Source organism: Calonectris borealis, chromosome W, assembly GCF_964195595.1.
Source record: "Calonectris borealis chromosome W, bCalBor7.hap1.2, whole genome shotgun sequence".
Classification (NCBI taxonomy): domain Eukaryota; kingdom Metazoa; phylum Chordata; class Aves; order Procellariiformes; family Procellariidae; genus Calonectris; species Calonectris borealis.
The window spans coordinates 22,221,772-22,237,277 of NC_134351.1; the positions used below are offsets into that span (position 1 = coordinate 22,221,772).

Genomic DNA, 15,506 nt, shown 5'->3' on the forward strand with positions numbered 1-15,506 from the left:
ATGGGACTGCAAGAAACCCCCTCCACCTTCATTTAAAAAACCTGCAACTCCCATCTAAACAAGGGATATGGATGAAGTTCTAGACCCCTTGCTGGCTTTAAATCCTTTATTTTGCTATGTTATCTGCAGGTCCTTTTGCTGTGAAGCAAACACATTGACTATGCACAGCTTGATATAGTATAAACTTAGCAAGTGCAGTGGCTCACTGGCATTTCTGATAACATAGCAATGAGCCCCGGACTAATGCCTTGAAGAAGACTGACCATTTTGCCTTTACACCAAGGTCTGAGTAAAAGGAGTTCAACAGGGCACATGTCCACACACTAAACAAGGATGAGAGAACAAAATATTGAAGAAACTGTTAAATGAAGTAATACTATCCATTTTGTGCACTGCATGGGGCAGAAGTCAAAGACATGACAGATATTCATCACATAAAGCAGTCTCAGGAGGCAGCAACGGCCCCTTCTCTTTACATCAGATTTAGGGTGGCAGTGAGCCTAGTAGAAATCCATGTTTTACCTGAACTGGATGCTACATCGGATGATTGCTAGTGACATAAAATCACCATGACCATGTTCATTTTCTCCACAGTATAGTAGCAAACCATCTTCTGATTCATCTTGCATCAACATGAAAAATCGAAGTCTAAGCCTCACAGTGACAGATAAATGCAAGCAGCACTGGGAGACTTTTCTCCAGAAAAGGGACAACAGTTTTCAGATGGAGTTTTTAACTTGCAAAATCAGCAACTGGTTGATCAATTTTGAATCCTGCATTTGAAGAACCTAAAAAACCCATTGCCTTAATGCTTAAATGGTTTAAGAACATCTCTTCTATTTACAGTGTGATACTATCAGACCTACAAACAAGCTTGAAAGCATTAAAAACTGTCAGACATCCCATATGAGACCTCTGAGCACAAAATCTAGCAAGGATGTCCTAGCAAGCCTGTTAAGTGTAGACACATCAGACTTACTGCACATGAATACACACACTCTGCTTCACACATTCAGTGATCCTGACACTTTTCAAGCTGAACAATCTGTGCAGGCAAGATTTCTCCATATGTACATAGCAGCTGACACAGTGGCTTTTTGCAGCCATCCTGCAAGTTAAGCTGACAAATTGCCAGAAGAGTGTTAGATCACCACGTGAGGCAACAGATTGCTGCTGCTCTAGTGACAGTCTCATACCTAGGCTATGAGGCTGGCGAGTCTGCCTTACGTGGGAGCAGGGGTGCATCCAAGAGCTCACCTATGGCACCTGCTCGGCCACCCTTCCTACAGGCAGCCCTACCAGCTCTGTCCAAAATACACAGACAGCATTAACACAAGCCAGTGTGGGATGTACCCCACCTCTTCAGACCTGTAGTTTAAGTAGTCCAGTATCTTGTATGTATTAGTAGCCAGTGCCCCAAACTTCAGAGGTGGAAAATAATGCCTACTTAAATCCTGCAGGGTAGGAAAGGAACTCTGGATATAGGGCAGTATTTTGCTCAGTACAACAAGATCACAGTTTCTTATATGTAAAGATACTGCATGCCACTTCCAAACTGTAATTCACAAAAAGTCCAGGTGTACTTCAGCCTGTACAGCTCATTCACATGGCTATAACCCTGCCAATGTACATTGCCATTAGTCTGCAATGCCAGTATTACTAGTCCCAGGGATTCTCTCATGCACTGCCTACCAATAATGGATACAAATATTTTAGCTCAGTTTACCAACTTCATTTGCATTCATTGAATGTGAAACCAGATCTTTAGAGATGAAGGTTATGTATAGGCTCACCACAATTACATTATAAGCTACACTGAAGCTAAGTTACTGTTCCATTGTCCACAGCATCAGAAGTGAATAAAATTTAAAGCTCCTATGTGAGTTTGGAATTGCTTAAACTTACCCTGAATTCAAGGGTAATTTGAAATGTCTGATAGGAGTTTTTCAGTGGTTCAAAGGTGATGTATGAGTAGCCAGAGAAATGAGGATACTGGATAATAATATCTGAAAAGCAAAGACAGAAACATGTTGTTTAGCAGTTTTCTCCCATATAAAAATTGAGCATTTAGCACTAGATAACATCAGGTGAAAATGCAAGGCAGAGTTCCTCCAGAGAGAACCATTAGTCAGCAGCAGTCAACAAACAGTTAACCTATTGCCTTGTCCTCCCACCACCTTTCATAACTAATTCCTTTATTCCCAAGGTTCTGGTGAACTTGGAAAGAAACAGGATACTGAGGGCCAAATACTGCTCAACAGTTTAATCTCTGGCTTCAGTGGAACTTTCTCCAGATTTTCATCCTTGTTGCAGAAGACAGAACCCATCTACTTTATATTTATCTCCTTTTAAGAATTCATATAACACAGAGACAACGAAGTAATTTTCTGTTTTGCAGGATTATAAAAACATGCAGGAAATGTGCACTGGGCCAGACTCCACACTGCATTAGTCACTGCTGCTCCATAGCTGCTGCATCCAGCATCTGGAGAATCCTTGGATGGCTCATAAGAGCCCAGCAGCTCCCAGAGCTTCCCTCTAGTCAGCTCAGGGCAGAAGGTAAAGGGAGTGATGGGGAGAAGAGGATCCCTGCAGGCATATCTCTATCCTTGGCTGCAACAGTGGCCCTTCATATTGCTCTTGTCAGCTGGCATTATCAATCCACACCCTTTACTGTCTTATGTTAGAGGACCATCCCAGCTCCAGCAAAGAAAAAAAAACCAGAAAGATGTCTTACTGCTACCTTTGTAGCTCATTTCCCTAAGAAGCACTGAGGACAGACCCAGTTTCAGGCCTGAATTCTTATTTTTGCAGTGGATCTAAGTCTAATGAGGAAGGAAGGATGAGGAGTCCTATTCCTCTTCATTATTTGAATACTGAGTGGATTTTTCTTGCATATTTGGATCTGGATACAATTCTCTCAGCTTTTTTGTTAGCAAGGCAAACAAATAAAATAAATTTTAGACTGAGGTGAAGAGAACCGGTGGTATAAACCTGAATGCAACCACAGCAGACAGCAATTAACTCATGCTCTGATCACAAGCAGAACTGACTGGACCAGAGCGCCATGCAGCTGTTGATTGTAAAGAACAGTCTGTTTTCATTCAGATTAATATACTATTTAACAATATTGGCTGCTGTGGAGAAATTCAATAAAAGGAAATATTGGTACATGATGCTACTGCTTACCAAGGAATAAAACACTCCCTTGTGAAAAATGGTGGTTTTGGACTGACATTAACAAACCAGCTCTACAAGTTGTATACAGCTATGTCAGTTCAAATAAATCCTCAACTCTTCATACTTGATCAAGGCCAAAAATCACATCTGCAGCTGTTCCATGTGGCTGAGTCACAACAGATTATTTTCAGAATGAGCTCTCTTTACTCCAGCACCAGGAGGAGAAGATCAAACACCCCCAGTGTCTGTATCTCTGATGCACAACACTGTGCATCACAAATGTCTAACACGAGCCTGCAGAAGAAACATGTGTCCCTGATGCTCTGTTGTGCAGCAGGATCTTGGCAGATCAGATCAGCATGCAGAGGGATGGATCAGCTCTTTCTTAGCTGGTGGGACAGCACCACTACAAGCAACAGGACACTTTCTTTGCATGAGCTCTGGCATTCATCTGACCCCTTGGTCACCAAACCAGCAGAAAAATAACTCCAGGGAAAAAAAAGTGAACTGCTTCTGGCCTGGTAAGTGAGCTGGACTGGCTCACCAGGTGATCAGCTCAACGTCAGACCCGGCAAAAGGGCAAGGTTAGGCCCACAGAGGGAGACGACAGGAAGGCAGCCAGGGAAGGAGAAGCAAGATGGCCTCCTTCAGCTCAGCGAGCTCTTGCCCTGGCTCAGCTGCCCTGCAGAGAGGCGAGAGGACGCGTGGCAAGGCCTGACTGGGACAACCACACCTCCTCACATTGACCCAGGCTTCAGGGCATGTTTTTTGAACTGGGGAGGGGGTTTTGTTTGTAACCAAAGCCCGAGTGGCGGCTCAGGCCTCCCTTGCCCCGGGCTGCCTGATGTGAGAGCTGGGGCTACTGTTCCAGCACTTCTGCCCCACAGACCATGGGGAAAGCCTCCTCCAGAGATGGTTTTACAATGGGGGCTCTGTCTTGCTTCCCTGCTGCAGCATCAGCATCATCTGATGGACCATGCCAGAAATGTGGGTGGTTCAGGGCTTCAGCTGCAGGCAAAAGGCAAGGGTCAAAGGGGGATCGAATGTCCCTGCTAGAAGCTGTGGATGCCACAGCTGGACCCTGTCAGGCCTGGGTGCCTACCAATATACCTGTCGCCTTCACCCTCCCACTCCTAGGTGGGGGAAGGAGTATTAACCTCCCCTGTGCACATCTACGCAGGGTCTGCATTCAGCTTTATTAAAGAATAACTTCTTCAAACCTAGTTGAGGAAAGAGAAGCAAAGGGACTGGTGTCTGAACTGGGAGTGGAAGTCACTGCTGTCCTTAGGCATCCATTAAGCCCAGCCTGCTATTCCCAAAACGCACTTTGGTTGGTTTACCACGAAGCTGCTCCTTGCCCCAGGCTAACAGAAGCCAGCAGCAGAGCAGCAACCCGCCCCCAGCTGGCCTGCAGCAGACTGGTGCTCCCCAAGGTGGTTGTCACTGCACAGAGGCCACAGACATTCGGCCTGCTGATGCCGGAGGGATGCCTTGTCTGGGGCCATTGAGGAAGCACAGTCCCACAGACTTGTGGGCATGTGGAAACCTACCTTCCGCGCATGTGTCTCCTCCTTTTCCCAAGTTGCAGTGGCAGCACAAGCCACCCTGGTCATAGACGTTGACGCAAAAACTGTCTGCAGAACAGATGGTCTCATCGCAGGAGAGATCAAAGAAGCGCGTTGCAGAAGACCTGCCGCCCCTCCTTGTTGCCCTAGCTGTAGTCACCCTTGCTGTGGTTGAAGGTCGTGTGGTGGTGGGAGTGGAAGTAGTGGGTTCAGAAGTGGTTGTAAGGACCCGTGATAGGAGCCTGGAACTAGACCCTGGCGTGACCTTAGTTTCAACCAGAAATTTTCTGTCACCTCCTTTGATAGGAGGAAGCAGTCTGAGCTGAAAGGAAATAAAGAATCATAAATTCAGTAAAACCTAAAATGCTACACGGAAATGAAACGAATACCTTCCAAGATACAGATCTGAGGTAACAAATTCATCCTCACTGAAGAAAAAGAAACAACCACATTATTATATCTGAGCACACAATATCAGATATTAAACTTTCTGACAAGACCAGACACTTTAAAATATTAAGACTATAAAGAAAACAGAAATGTCAAAGTGAAATCTTGAAATTTACCTCTTCTATGTAAATGTCATAGTCTGAGTCATCAATATCAAATCCATCATCATCACCAGTCACTGTGTCTGTGATATATCGATGCCCATAGCTTCCACTTCCTAACTCTTCAGAGCCTAAAAAGACACAACTGGCATATTCAGTTCATATATTTTTTCACTTTACACACAGCAACTCAGAACTTACCTCCCCCTGATTCAACACACTAAAATCTGAAGTGGTGGTGATGTTCATTCTGTACAGACAATGCAAGTGTCAGCCTGAAAATGGGAGACGTTGTCCAAGTGATACATATGCAACTTAAAAGAAACTAAGTGAAGACCTTCATTTAGTCACTTACTGTGTTTCCTTAACAAAGCAGGAAATGCTCAGTTCTCCCATTGCAAACTGACTTTTATCTATCATTCTTCCAGGAAAGTGGCTCTGAATTTTTTTCAGCATGGACTACATTGTAATAGCTGTATTGTTTTTAGATCAAACTTTTCCCTTTTATAAATACAGAGTCCTCTATCTGCCCTACTGGTGACCAAATTACTGGAACAGCAAAAGAGATGCATCTAGGTAGGGCTTTTCTGGCACACTCTGCTTAGGCCTTTACCTACTTCCACTGGCTCCAATGCTCCTGAAATTAACATCCCAAGTGTATTTTTAGGCTTTTTTAAGAATGCAATTTAGCACCTGGAAAAAAGGAACACACACAAACATCATGTGCTTTTCATGTGCATAATCTACCTCTGCCTCTCCCTGGAGCGCTGAACTGCGCTGTGAAGGACTCCAGGCTGGGAACGGCCAGTTTAAACAGTAAGATGATCCTTGTGGAAAATATCTGTGTTTTTCTGCACTTTACACAGCAAATTCTGCTTAAACAATGGTTTATGCTTTTTAGCTACTAAAATTTACCAGAAGTCATGAGGAAAGATAATAAGGGTAACTTGATCACTACCGTTTCTTTTCATTTCAGCAAGGTTAAGAATATAACACATTTGGTAACCAGTGAAACAGTGGACTTCATACATTTACATTTTCCATAAAATATTCTGCGGTCACTTAAAAACAGCATAGGTAATCCTTGTTTTACTAAGTTTCTGTACGGGCTGACCATGTGTGCTTGTTTATTTTAGTAGCCACAAGCTGCCCATATTTTCTCGTCAGTTAGCAGGTCCTTCGCATTGCAACACGCAGAGATGCAAAGTCTTGCTGGGCAGTGGCTGTCTGCAGAAAGGAGACCTGACAAGCCAGAAAACGCCAGCTAACAACTTGATGGTAGTGAGAGCTTCACTACCACCACTGAACAACCTGATGGAGCCAGGAAAAGCTAACAAAGCTCAGCAGACTTTCAGAGAGAGCAGTGTGGGCATGGTGCTATCGCACTGTTTGAGCCAGTCTAACTGGGGTCAGCCATCTCCCACCTCAGTGGAGAATAAAGAAAAAGTATCTCACTGACCTGATTCAGGCAGGAGAGCACTTGTCTAAATCTTTTTGTACTCTCTCTTCCTTTGCCATGACTGCAACCCAGAAATCCTGGCAGACAGTTATGAAATTAAGCATATGTGCACCAGATACAAACGCGTGCCCTGGCTGGCTAATTGGCCGCCCACCATACACTCTGTGGGAGTTACTTATCAATGGACTTTACATGTTACATCAGCATACAGAAAAATCAGAAGCAAATGAGTAGAGGTAATGAGGCATACACATTTGCAACCAAACCAGCATGCTAGATCAGGAGAGAATGTGTATAAGCCTTTCCACTCTAACATGTATACCTAATCATCTGTAAATAATACAATTTAACTGTATATTAAACCAGTATTCAGCATAACAGTTCTAGCAACTGAGGTAAGCAGAGAACTCATAGCTTTATGATTGGTAATGAGATGAGGCCAAATGAACAAACTGCATCCAGATTATTTCTGCTAGTGACTATGAATGCACAGGCAAAGGATTACTACTGGAGAAACAGACTGTGCATTTATGAACTGGTCCCAATCCTGCATTCATTATGGAAAACAATAGGTATTATTAAAATGTGGGCAAAACCTCTTACTCCTAGTATTCACTTGAATAGTCACTCAGGTTAATCACCACCACAGGATAATTTTACTCCAGGTAGGAAGGTAGGAATATTGGCCACTTCTCTTCCATCCATCACTGCATCAGAATCTCTTTCTTTGGCAAAAGTGATTTTATAAGACATGCATTTCTACAAAAGAATATGCAAAACCCCAAACATAAACATTGTAAATGTGACTTGCAGTTTAACAGAAATTATATGAATGAAGCAGAGCCCAGCACTAACTCAGCTCCCAGCAGATGCAGCAATTTTCAGCTCACTGGGATACTCTTGTTTTTAAGTCAGGTCTGTAATATTACTTATTGCCTTTATATTGTGTGTCTGAAATTATTTCAGAACTAATTCAGTCTAATGAGTAAAAGAAGCAATAAAACTAAGTTGGGAAAAAGAAAGGAAAAAATCACACATTAATGATCAATCATATGTCAGGGAAAACAATCTAATCTGTATTCAAACAAGCTGTGATACACAAACTCCATTTTCTAATTTAGAGGTCACAAGCTACAAAATAAAAATCTGTTATAGTTCAAATTCTGCCACATTTTTTTCTCTTCTCAAGCAAACTTTCTATTGGCTTAATGGGATTTAGGTTCAGTAAGAATGGCAGGAATGAAGCAATACAGAGAATGAAGTATCTTCACATTAACACGTAGGAAAATGTTAGGTCTTGATTTTGCTTTCAGATATACACAATTGCTTACATGTACAGATATGATTTTAATGCCATGCCAGTTTTACAGAAGTGTAACTCTCCTGATTTGGGTGGAGTTATCACTAAACTACATCAATAACCACCAGCATGCAATGAGACCTGGTAACTTAGGAAACACAAGCAATTCCCCAAGCAGAAGGTACGCCTCTTTCATCTGGCAGACCAAAACGTTCCATGCTTGTGGCAAATAAGGACACGGACTCCGTCTGAGAGGGCACGAAGACGAAGATGAAAAAAAACTTTATTATACAGCACAAGCGCCTTTTTATACCTCACATTATGCCACGTATACACTTCAAAGAATTCCCTAGTACATCCCCTAAGCAAAGGTCATCTCGACACTCTTCCGCTACTTTCCTTATCTTTGTCACGCCCTCAGAACCATGAACTGCCACCTCTTATCTCCCTTTTTCCCATGGCTTCTTTCACTTCCCATCTTCCCACGGCTTCTTGTTTACCTACGCTATGATACTGCTTGTACTCTCAGACATTGATTCCTCCACATCTCCCCCTTTTTCTTTTACAACAAACACTGAGCTAATTGACTTTTCTATCATTCGTTTCACACATTGCAATAAACATAGTACACACACAAGAATACATACAAATACAATCAAACATATAATTCCCAGTTCAATCAAACACATTACCCATTTTGCCAAGCCCCAATAATTCTATCTCTTGTGGCTCTACACTCAGGGGCAGACGGTACACCAAACATCCGTCCCAATTGTCAGTCACATTGCGGCTGCCATTACAAAGTGTTGCATGCGGCTCCGTGAGACCTAGGGTCCAATTGTTCCACGGGAGTCCCACTAAGCAGGTGGAAAAAGGATCTCCAGGTGACGAGAGCAAAAGGCAAATGGTCTCCTGGCCTGTCTGATTCGCAAGGACGATCCAGACGTTCTCTTTGGGCTGCGGTGGGGCCCAAAACGCGCTTACGCCTGCGACACGGCAAAAAAGACGGCTTGATGAACCGCGCTGGTACCCATCTTGGTCCTCGATCTGTGGAGACACAAGCATACCCTCGACCCCAGGTTATCAATGAAAACGGGCCTTCCCACTCATGAGATTCCAGGTTTCTCACCTTTACCCACGCCTTGTCCCTTATGATTGCCTCACGACCTTCAACAGAATCAAAATGTCTGCAAATCGGGGTCCACCTTCCTCAGCCCACCGATTGAGAAAATTAAGAACATAAACGGCTTTTGCCAATCTTTCCTGTGGGGTCAAATCCCCTACTCCCCCTTTTTGTTTTGTTAACATGTCTTTGAGCGAACAGTGCGCGCGCTCAACAATGGCTTGCCCTGTGGGGCTGTGTGGAATTCCTGTGATATGAGTGATTCCCCACGTTTGCAGGAAGGTCCGTGTGGCTTGGGCAACGTACCCGGGGCCGTTATCTGTTTTTATTTTGCTCGGTACTCCGAGAATGGAAAAAGCAAGAAGAAAATGTTTTTGGACATCCCGGGACTTTTCCCCAGTGTGGGCTGCGGCTGCAATTGCTCCCGAAAATGTATCCACTGAGACGTGGACGTATTTGAGTCGACCAAAGTCGGGAAGATGTGTAACATCAGTCTGCCAAAGTTCGAGCGCCTGCAAGCCACGAGGGTTGACTCCCCCTGGCTGTGGAGGGCCTGCACACTGGTACTCAGGGCATGCAGTGACAATTTGGCGTGCTTGCGTTAGTGGTAAATGAAACATTCTAGCCAAGGCCTTAGCGTTCTGATGATAAAAGTTATGTGAACGCCTCGCTTGCTCAAATTTCCCCGGGACAACAACAGCCCCTGCAAGCGAATCAGCCAACCGGTTTCCCTCAACCAGGGGCCCTGGCAATGCGGTATGAGATCTGATATGTAATATAAAAAAAGAGTGGATCCTTCGATGAATGCGTTCTCTGAGGGTTTTAAACAGAGCAAAAAGCTGGGCATTATTTACATCTTTCAAATAAGCAAACTCCATGCGGGACACTACCCCTGCAACATATGCAGAGTCAGTCACGATGTTGATGGGGCATTGCCATTTGTCAAACACTCGTACCACTGCTGCCAATTCCACGATTTGTGGTGAACCGTCTTGTTTCCGAATATCAGATTGCCATTGATCGTGGTCGTCTTTCCAGACAAGGACAGACTTACCCGTGCGCCCGGACCCATCCATGAAGACCGTTAGAGCGTCCAAAGGGGTCACGCTATATTTCGGCAATTGCTGCAGTGGTAGCGGGGACTGCAGCCATTTATGACTGGGAGGGTGAACAGAAATCGCTCCTGTAAAACCTTCCATAGCCATTTGAAAAGGTACAGACATTTGCATCAACCAAGTTAATCATAGGCATCACGACAGGAATGTAAATGGTATGCGGCTCTTTTCCGCACAGCGCTATCAACCGTTGCCTCCCTCTCATGACCAGGGATGCAAACATTTCTGCTCTAGTGGTGATGGTTTTTCCAAATTGATGGGGAAGAAACACCCATTCTATGACCAACAACTGTTCGCCGCTGGGTGTTGGCTTCCATTGAAACAACAAACCATATGGTTGGAAGTCAGCGTTCACTATTGCTAACTGAAAAGGAAGCTCTGGATCACAGCGCTGTGCTTGCCGAGCCGATATCATTGTAGCAATCCGCTGCAATGCTTGCTGAACCTCAGGGGTTAACGTTCGTCGAGACCCCAACGCAGGATCACCTTTTAGCAAATTAAACAGAGGTCTCAACAGCTCGTTGTTGATTCCCAACAGAGGCCTTACCCAATTGATGGTGCCCAATAATTTCTGCAAATCAGTCAGGGTGTGGACCTGACTACTGATCTTGAGCCCTTGCGGTATCACAGTTTGCTCAGTAATGCGCCACCCTAGATATTTCCAGGGAGCGGTCTGCTGCACCTTTTCTGGGGCAACTATCAAGCCGTTACGCTGGAGGCTCGTTACGACAACCTCCACGGCCCCTCGTATCATGGCCTCAGAGGGGGTTGCTACAAGGATATCATCCATATAATGATAAATTACGACTTCAGGCAATTGGGCGCGGGCTGGACTAAGGGCCCGAGCCACGAACCATTGACATATGGTGGGACTATTTTTCATGCCTTGCGGGAGCACCGTCCAATGGTACCGTTGACTCGGCTGGGCTACATTAGTTGCGGGTACAGTAAAAGCAAACCACGGCGCGTCATCTGGGTGTAGCGGAATGGTAAAAAAAACAGTCCTTAAGGTCTATTATAGTGATGTGCCAGTTCATAGGTATCATGGTTGGTGAAGGGAGACCTGGCTGTAGAGCTCCCATGTCCTCTATAGCCTCATTTATACGTCTTAGATCGTGAAGGAGCCTCCACTTTCCTGATTTCTTCTGGATGACAAAAACTGGTGAGTTCCATGGGCTCGTGGATGGCACAATGTGCCCAGCGCGCAGCTGCTCAGCAACTAGGTCCTGCAAGTGATGCAGCTTATCCGTGGGGAGGGGCCACTGATCCACCCATATAGGCTTTTCACAGGACCATTGCAACTTCAGGGTGTGCTGCCGATCAGTAGCCCCTAGGATAAATTTGTCCCCAGCATGATTCCCCATTGTGACAAACAATCTCATCCCCACAGCGTGAGAGGGACCGGAAGAACGAACGGTCGGACATTGGCCCACCGACCCTCCGGTCCCTCGATTTGAATTAATTGAACACTCTTCAGTGGTGCTGTTTGCCCTCCGATACCTGTAAGGGCAATAGGGACCTGTTTCGTCGGCCATTGAGCTGGCCAGTGTGACTGCGCAATGACTGTCACGTCAGCTCCGGTATCAATAAGGCCGCTGATGCGCACAGACTGCTGAGGGCCACCGCCTGACAGGCAGCAAGTCAGTTGCGGTCGCCCCGCAGCGACAGGCTGCGCCCACCACAGTTGTGGCGTGCCGGTGGAACCAAAACCTTCACCCCCCCGTTCCTGAGGCTCCGCCGCAGGAGGGGCAGCTCAAAAGTAGACGAGCTGTGCTATTCGTGCTCCTGCCGGCACGTAACAGAGCGGAGTAGGCGTCCACAACATGATTTTAATTTCTCCCGTATAGTCTGCGTCGATAACCCCAGGGAGAACGAACAAGCCCTGTAACGTAGCGGATGAACGTCCCAGTAAGAGTGCGCTGTAACCGCCACCTAGCGGCCCCCACACTCCGGTGGGCACCGCTTGAACAGCCGTAGAAGTCAGGTTCACTGGGTGGGAGGGGGCCAAGTCCACGCCGGCACTTCCCCGTGTCCGGGCGGATAATTCGGAGGCACGGATGCCGGCGGGGGGCTGGGGGCAGTTTCCGTCATCGTATGGGGGGCTACTTGTATCATCGCGCGGCCCCTCCCCGTGCTCCTGCAACCGTTTCCCTGAATAGACTGACCGTCTTTATCATACCGCGACCGGCATTGATTCGCAAAGTGCCGGCCCTTCCTACATTTTGGACACGTTCCCAGTTGTGAGTCAGCCAGTTCCCGCCTCCGCCTGCCTGCCTGCGGGCACTGTCTCTTAAAGTGACCAGGACGGCCGCAGGTGAAGCACGTCTGTTGACTAAACTTAAAGTTTGCAAAAGCAGCAGCCATGGCCACAGCCTGGTGCTCCGTGGTCCCCACACGGTTGCATTCCTCTATCATTTCAACTACCGTAGGGTTTTTTAACGGACGGAGCACCTTCTGGCAATCCGCGTTAGCGTTTTCAATTGCCAATTTTTGTAATAATATTTTCCGCGCTTCCTCATTCTCTACTTGTCTGTCCAAAGCATCTTTTAATGTCTCGATAAATTTCATATACGGTTCCTGCAGTCCCTGCCTAATATTAGTAAACGAGCGTTGGGGCTTCCCTACATTGGGTGTCACCGAAATCGGGAAGGAACCTCGTAACACCAATGTAGTGTTAAAAGGTAGGCATTCTTTATTAGCAGCGCTGGGGACACGGGGGATCGCTCCACCACAGCGTGTCCAATTTGTTGCACCTTTTACCATAAATTTATACAACAAAATCATAAATATACATAGCATTACATCATTTACTAATACATATGCATGACTAGTCTTCGCTTCGTATTAAAATGAGCTCTCCTCCCATTTGCGCCTGCGCACTGTTGCTTGGTGGTGGTCGTCAGGGGTCTTGGAGATGAAGGCCAGTGACTCCTCTTCGTCACCGTTGGCTGACCCTTTTACTTTGCGCAGACTCAGTGGCCTCTTGGCTTCTATCCGACCTAGGTGATTTGCTTCAACTGGTCTCTTCTAAGCATCAGTTGCTTCTTACAATAGTATGCTAAATTATCTTCTAATATTTAACAAACCAACAGTCCCTCATGTTCCTAAATTTATTTGTACTGTACTGTACTATAGAAACATGAACAGAACACTCTACCTGAATTTATAATAACTATTTGTTTCAAACATCTACTCCTAGCAACTAGTGATTTCTTTTGATCATTAGTTTGATTGGAATTTAACCCAATCATGGTTTGGGGCTTTACAGAGAAATTTAAAGTAGCAGCACTGCTTGGTAACTGTATGGTAACATTTCCCCCCTTTGGAAGTCTTGAAATTTTATTTAATTTCAATACTTCCACAATATTAACTATTTACAAAGGCAGGATTCGTGTTTGCTAGGTTGTAATTGTCACCACTATTTCCTACTAGTGCGAGAGTGATTTTCCGATCAACGGCGGCCTTCCTTGTGAACTCTCTTTTCAAGCAATAATAGATAAGCAATATCACTAGGGAAATAATTAACAAACACAATACAGTACTAATTAAAGATTTTACCCAGGAACTTAGGTTCCATCCCAGTCCACTAAAGATTTTGTCAAACCAATTTTCTTGCATGTCTGTTTGAATTTCTTGAGTGTTCTTTTCTATTTGTCCTAACAAATCCAAATCATGTTCTACATCTTGTGTAACATTTGGGATATGTATGCAACAATGATCAATTCTATCTTTCAAATATCCACAAACTCCATGTTCTTTTAACAGAAGCATATCTAGAGCCATTCTATTTTGCAAAGTCATTTTTGAAGTGGCTTGGAGTTGTAAATTTAATTGTTTAAACCCTTTTCTTGTCACATTAGCTAATTTTTCTACTTGCCCTGTTAATTTATATAACCAAGCCCTATTCCTATACGTTGATAGGGGAGCTAACAAGGACTCTAAGGCCCAGCCAATTTTCACTCCTACTGAGGGTTCATTCCATCTTTCTTCCTCAACTTGTGACCTCTTTGCACGAACCAATCTTAAATTTTCAAGAGCACCTTTAAAAGGAGCCTTTTTCCAAATTGGGCATAATGTTGGCATTCCTAAAGTAATTTGCCTCACCTTTTTATCCATGGATAAATGGGTGGTCCAGGTTCCATCACTCATTGCCCAAACTAAATGTCCTGGACTTTGAATAGTGGATTTCTTGCAACTAAAAACTGCATCTCTTTTAAGCTTATATGGATCATTAAGAATCAAATCATTTTTAAGACCTCTACACCAACACCCATATTTCAATGCAGCTGCCAAAGGGGGAATATTTTGAATTGTTTTGTCTATTGTACTACAATTATATATTTTTTTACAACTCCACCAAGATACTATATTTTCCTTTTCTCGGGAAGCGGCTTCTTTATCATTAATAACTGATAGAGCCTGAAAAACTGTTCCATCCCAAGTAAAACACCAAGATATATTAGAGATATATTGAAATTGAGACAGAATTGTCATTGACCATACGGAATCCCATACAACTTTTCCTTGAGCGGTCTGGTTGGTTTGTCTACAATCCCATTCCATAACTATTTGGCTAACATTTTTCTTTACTGGCTCCTTATATGAGCACCATCCCACATTATTAAATCTTCCAATTTTAGTGAAAACAGACCCTGGAAGTTTCTCACAATCTGACCTACTTCCGGGACTTTTCCACTGTTTCTGAATGTAATCAATGCGTTCCTGCCATTGCTGTTTTGGACGTTGCTCACAATGAAGCTCATCTTTATTCAAATTTGTCGTTAAAATTCCCCATGGAATCGACTCACCTACTGCTCTCGGAATTGGGAGGCATGCCGTTATTTGGGTGACATTTTGCAATTTAGCAAACTCCTTTATCAATCCTATCATTAGATTTTCTTCCGGAGTCCTTTTGGGAATGTGTATCAATTGCTCTGATGAATCTTCAATTTCTGTTTTGTTCATTTGATTTCCTTCTTCTCCAAATAAAGTTCCCACCAATATTAATTGCCAGATTAACATACATTTTCTTACAATCAGACACATTTTAAAGTCAATTTTGCAGTTTCTGGATCCCTATTAATAATTTTCCACGACGGGGCCTTCTTTACTCGAGTGTAATGTATCCACGGCTCCACTCCTTCTACTTTGATTGCAGTGTAAGTTGTTAACAGTACCTGGAAGGGTCCCTTCCACTTCTCCTGCAGTGGTTC

At 44.4% G+C, this 15,506-nt stretch overlaps 1 pseudogene; it reads right to left on the reverse strand.

Moving 5' to 3' along the window:
* Window positions 1-15,506, reverse strand: part of LOC142074942 (pikachurin-like) — a 172,274-nt pseudogene that overhangs the window by 5,832 nt on the left and 150,936 nt on the right.